This window comes from Gracilinanus agilis, chromosome 1 (genome assembly GCF_016433145.1).
Source record: "Gracilinanus agilis isolate LMUSP501 chromosome 1, AgileGrace, whole genome shotgun sequence".
In the NCBI taxonomy this organism is placed as follows: Eukaryota; Metazoa; Chordata; class Mammalia; order Didelphimorphia; family Didelphidae; genus Gracilinanus; species Gracilinanus agilis.
This window is the reverse complement of record NC_058130.1, coordinates 584,650,549-584,656,883: the sequence shown is the minus strand read 5'-3', so window position 1 is coordinate 584,656,883 and position 6,335 is coordinate 584,650,549. Positions and strand designations below refer to the sequence as shown.

Below are 6,335 nucleotides of genomic sequence, written 5' to 3'. Positions count from 1 at the left end.
GGAGATTAGATATATATATATATATATATATATATATATATATATATATATATATATATATATATATATATATTCCTGTTCTGAATTGTAAGGAATTTGTTCTCAGAAATCATTGGGTTTTATCTTTCATTTTAATTTTTTTAAAGATCCCAAAACATTTTGTCATTGTTGCCTTTACAAGGAATCTTTTTTATCTAATTAAACTAACCATAATCTTATAAATACCTACTAGAAAAGCCTGTAACTGGGCTTTCAGATATCCTGTACAGTGGGAAAGTGAAAATTTTAGAGGCATAGGATCTGAGTGAAAATTCTGTTTTCTACGTCTTAGTTGGGAAATTCTTTTACCCACTCTAGTTCTGTTTCCTAATCTGTAAAATGAGTGCATGAGTCTGAATGACCCATAAAGTCCCTTTTGGCTCTAAATCTATGTTCTATTAATAGCAGGAAGAAAGCAAGCTCAGTTTCATTCAGGAAATTCAAAGATTTTAAGCTCTTCACACAGGCATACAAAAGGCATATTTTTATACTAAAATTTTCCCAGTGACACTGAATAGCATCATCATGGAACAACATCATCTGAGATTAATTGATATTTCCACTGGTTCAAGTGACAAAGGAAAGATTTGTGAAGGTTATGATTATATTGTTGCATATTGCCCACCATGATTTACACCTAAGAAGTATGGAGAAAAGACAGTATTCTCAGAAAGGAAGAATGGTATGGTAGAAAGAATTTGGGGCTTGCATTCAAGAAGAGCTGGGTTAAAACCTCTTTCACACCTACACACACACACACACACACACACACACACACACACACACACACACTAGCTGTAAGATTAGTTTCAAGTCACTTAATCTTGCTGAGACTCCTTCTCTCAACTATAGACTGGAGACTCATATTATCTACATCACAGTAGTTCAACTGAAATAATGTAGGCAAAGCACTCTAAAATTTAAAACAATATATACAGGACAATTTTTGTTTCGCCTCCTTACTAAGTTTCCTGGGTCACCTATGTCACATAAAATACAAGATATGCTAGACAAAATCAGATAATCTAGTTAGCCCCACATTATCTGATGATACCACAAAAAATATTCAGGAGTGATAAATATGAACCCGGAACAAGTTCAAATCCCTTTTCCCATTTAGAATATTTTATTTACTCCTCTACTCTTTAAAGCTACCTGGAATGTTCAGTGACATAATTGTAAAATAGACAAGGACTTGGAGTCTTGAAAATCCCATTTGTTCCTCCTTTTCCCAGTAAGGGGCACTCCCACCCACCAAAACCTTCAACACAAAAGATTTAGATACACAAAGAGTTACTTCTGGTGAAACTAGAAACTGCATATAAGTATATATGACTCCATCTTTGGGCCTGGAGTCAGGAAATCCTGAGTTCGAATTTGACCTCAGACACTTCTTAGCTGTGTGACCTTAGGCAAATTACTTAACTTTGTTTGCCTCTGTTTCCTTACTTGTAAAAATGAGTTGGAGAAGGAAATTTAAAACTATAGTATCTCTGCCAAGAAAGCCCTAAAAGAAAACTCATAAAGAGTCAGAAACAACTGAACAACTACACACACACACACACACACACACACACACACACACACACATACACACACACATAAATTTTAATAGGAGACAAAGCCTGAAAACAAAGAAATAACAAATTATCCGAAATTTAACGTGAGAAAGTTGTCCGCAATGGCCAGATTGGAGACGTGGTCTGTGGTTCTCCTTTTTGCTCCCAGGGGACTAGAGTGCTGCTCTGAAATTAATGATTTTCACCAATGAGTAGTATGTGATGGATATCTGTTGCAATGTTAAGTGCAAAAATGAATTTACACCAGGAGATTCCTTAACATTTTGCAAAGAGAAACTGTTACTGTGTGTGTGTACCTCCTAGCAAACAGTATGCGTTTCTTATGTTACATAGTTTTCCTCCCCTGAAATATGGTAGGTTGTTGATTGTGATTGGCTCACCACTGGAATATGGCACCACAGCATTAATGCAGTGATGCTTAAAGCAGACAAAGCTTTCAAAGCAATTGCCACTAAAGGTGTTGTTATCTCCAGTCCCTACAGAGAACTTGGGCAGCTGCCCTGAAAACAAATTTACCTGATGACAGACATTGCTGCTACAGGGATGCTAAATAATTTCATCTCTACATGGTCCATTGCATACTTAGTCTTAATGATGGGCAACAATTTGGCAGACCAAATGGACTCCCCATCTCCATGTCACTCAAGTCTTTTCAACAAAAAGGGAAAATAAGAATAGGCATGGTGTAACATGCTGGCTAAATTTGACCACCCACAAGCAAAAGCATTCTTGGTCCTTACCAGTTTGATTTTTACTTCTGTTATGTTGAGTAATATTTTTTCCTCAAAATAACAATTCTTTCCTGTAGTCTACAACTTCAGGCTTCCAGGGGAAGGCTAGCTAGAGGTGCTATTCACAAAGCCCTTATTAATGCCCTCAGGGTCTGAGGAATCACAGTGCCCTGAAGTGTCTACATAAAAGTCCCTTGGAACAAATGGCAGGAACAAAATATTATCACTGAATAAACATTACCTTAGCCAGGATGATGTGCAGCAGGAGGTGCTTAGTGTGATCTGATACTTTTAAAATAGCTTTGAAGACCTGAGCGGGCCTCAAAAACCAGGAATTGTGTTCTGCTGATTCCTTTTATTAGATTAGTAACCTCTGGCGTGATATAATTTCTATGAATTTTAGAAATACACATGGAATGGTCAGAAATTGTAGACTGATTCTACTAGACACCATTGTGATCATACAACAGAAGGTAGTGGAGTTTCACTGTGTTTTGGTACTTCTAAGAGTACAATATACATTGGAACAATTTTTAAAAAAACATCCTATTTAATAGAAATGCTTTGATGAAGATGACCTTGACTACTAAAGTAAGCAAAGCATGGATATGTATGAAATTGACTTAGGATAGAAATGCTTCATTTTAATATGCATACTTAATATTTGGAAGGCTAGACTTATGATTGTAATTGGTATAAGAAGATATGTAATATGCATGCATGCATAAATATGTGTACATATGCACATGCTTGTATAAATAGAAATACATCAGTAAAATAATTAGTTCTGTCATATATAGTTATATAAAACATTTATTATAATAGAATCATTTACATATTCAATTTCATATATACACAGAAATACCCATGTTTATATGTATACATATGTACATGTATATTTGTGTACATGCATACATGTATTTTTCAGTTATGTGCCACTCTTCGTGACCCTATTTAGGATTTTCTTAGCAAAGATATTAGAGTGGTTTGTTCCAGTTCATTTTATAGATGATGAAACTGAGGCTAACAGGGTTAAGTGACTTAGCTAGGGTTGCATAGTCAGTCAGTGTGTGAGCTCAAATTTGAACTCAGGCCTTCCTGACTCCAAACCTGGTACTCTACACCCTGTGTTGCATAGTTGACCCTATATGCCTTCTTCATAGGAGGCATCATTATTTTTATTCCTGTTTTCATTATTCAATTCTTTTATTTTTCTGTCTAAAATAGTCTGTGATGGCCAGGAGCCCTAGCCTCCTGAGCCCAGAATCAATTGGGGCTGGTAGTCATGGGAAGGAAGATTGGTTGTAGGGACTGGGATGGGGAGAGAGGTTTCCTCCTTTGCCATTGGTCCTGGGCAGAAGATAAAGGATGGTTCTTTGTGGAGCCCAGGGTGCAATAAGAGGGGAAAATTAGGAGGAGTATTGGGCTAGGGCAGGGGTCAGCAACCTTTTTGGCCGTGAGAGCCATAAACGCCACATTTTTTAAAATGTAATTTCGTGAGAGCCGTACAGTGCTCATAGTGCACTCCTGTAACAGCACCTGAAAAAAATGGACTTCATGGCTCCTGCAGAAAGAGTCATATCTGGCCCTCAAAAGAGCCAGATATGGCTATATGTTGCCGACCCCCCGGGCTAGGGAGATAGAAACAATCTGAGTTCCCTGCTTCATTCTCTTCTACTGTTTCCCCAGTGGTGGCATTCTTTGCAGTCTTAGAGGCCTTTTCCCTCCCTTTTTCTGATTCTTCCAATTGACTGAACTCTGAAGGAGTGCCTCTGCATCCCGCACCTCTTAAAACAGACTCATAGAGCTTGGCTTGAAAGGAACACTGGCTATCCACATGGGACCACTGGGCATGAGCAGTGCTGTGAATTTGAACTGGGCAACAAATTCTCCTTCCTTTTCATAGAGAACACTGAATGGCTGTAGTAGCTCGTGTGTAGCACATTTTACCACATCCATCTGGACTTTCTTTCATTCTCAAATGCCCTGAAAGTGAATGGCATGGCATTGAATTGCCTCTCTGCCTTGCTAAAAAAAGACACAAGAATTTTTCATTTTCAGACCATACTGCTTTGAAGGATCTTGATTATAAACAGATGATAGTTCTTAGTCCTGCATCTTTGGTCTTGCCCTCTCCTGAGCTCACAAGAACAAATACAGCATAGACTTCATGGACTTCAAGCTCAACTTTTCCTTTTCCTGTCTTCTGCTGTTCCACGGGTTTTTGAAAGATAGTTGTTTGTTTGTTTTTTTCCTCTATCAGATAACATGTTGCTTCAACTGATGGGACAATATAACATTCTGCTGGTATGCAACTAAATGAATGGGCAGCTTTGTTCCAGACATCTATAACTTGTGTGTTACGGTTTCCAGGCTTGATCAGATGCAGGGCTGCCTCAGAAAACAGGTGGACTGCTTTGATTACATCTGCTTTTTTCCCTGTCACTGGGGTGCCCTTCAATGCATCAACCATGAACCTGAAGGCCCCGTTTCCAATGAAACCATTCACATGGCTTCCTAGGTCAATTTTTACTGTCACCCTCCCGGAGGATGTAGTGCTGGTTGCACTTCCACAAGTGACAGACACAGTTATTTACTGACATTCTTGTAGAGAAGGCAGTGCCTTTGTTCATCTACATTTCTTACTTGAAGATCTTTTCTGTTTCTTCCATGATCATGGCATCTCCTTTTTCACATAGATGGAGCTGAAGTTGATGCCTCCACTTCCACTCTCAGGACTCATACAGCAATGTCGCTCATCATCTTGTACTTGGTCACCCCCAAGTCCTCACTGAGCGTCTGCTCCTGCTACTCGTCCGCTTGTGACCAGAGCCCCTGTGGTATGTGAGGGAGGAAGGAGAACAAACAAGCCCTCTTCATAAGAGGGCAAACAGAGTCATTTAGGTGGTATAGTTGATAGAGCACTAGGCTTGGAATCAGGAGGACTTCATGAGTTCAAATCTGGCCGCAGACTCTAAAATAGCAAACCATTCTAGTATCTTTGCCAAGAAAACCCCAGAGGGAGTCCTGGAGAGTTGGACATAACTGAAAATGACCAAACAGCAACAACACATACATATGTATATATCTATATTTGTATTTATTGTGTGTATATATGCATGTATGTATGTATATGTTTATGTATATAAACACATAAAGTGCCCTGAAAATCTTAATGTAGCTTTAAACTGTATTTTAAGACTTGGGGGGACACCCTGTATATGGTGAATGTCAATTTCTCACTATCATTATCTGAAGTCTTCCATTAAGATAGTGTTAGGTTTAAATTAATTTCTTCCACATTCTTATTTTCTATAAGGTTTATTAACAATCACTGGAAATAGAAAAGATAGACAAGCATAGATTTAAAGTTTCTTACTCTAAGTCTCTCTGACCACGTGTACTCATCTTGCTCTATTCTCCATCCATCCTCCTGCTTGCTCTCAGAAGTTCCTGAGCCAAAAGACCCACACCCTTTCTATCTACGTTTCTAGACACAGCACTGGCATGTAAAAAATGAGATGAACTGGGTCAGCAATCCGGGAGAAGGAGGGGTTAAAATTCTCTCCACACAATAGGGTCTCTTTTTTTTAATATAATTTTTCCCAGATTCCATGTCAATACAATTTCTTAATAGTTTTCTGATATTTTGCAATCCATATTCTCTCTCTTTCATCCACTCCACCCCATTCCCTAAGAAGCAGATTAATATCAGTTGTACATATATTATCACATAATACCTATTTTCATATTTGTAATGTTGTGAAAAATAGTTTCTTTAACTATTTTTTATGACAGGAATTCCTTTGGCAATGTAGCGAAGCCTATGATCCCTTTCTCTAAGTAAGGATTTTTCATACATAAAACAAAAGACAAAGGATTACAATTGGAATCAATTATATTGAAATGCATTTATCATTAAATTTAAAAGCAAGTTTGCAAATGCCAGAGTAAGAAAATCTTCCATAAAAGCATATATTAATAT

General features: G+C 37.9%; 1 pseudogene; it reads right to left on the bottom strand.

The window, feature by feature from the left end:
• Nucleotides 1-5,230, bottom strand: part of LOC123254437 — an 8,314-nt pseudogene extending 3,084 nt beyond the window's left edge.
• Between the last annotated feature and the right edge of the window lie 1,105 nt (nt 5,231-6,335).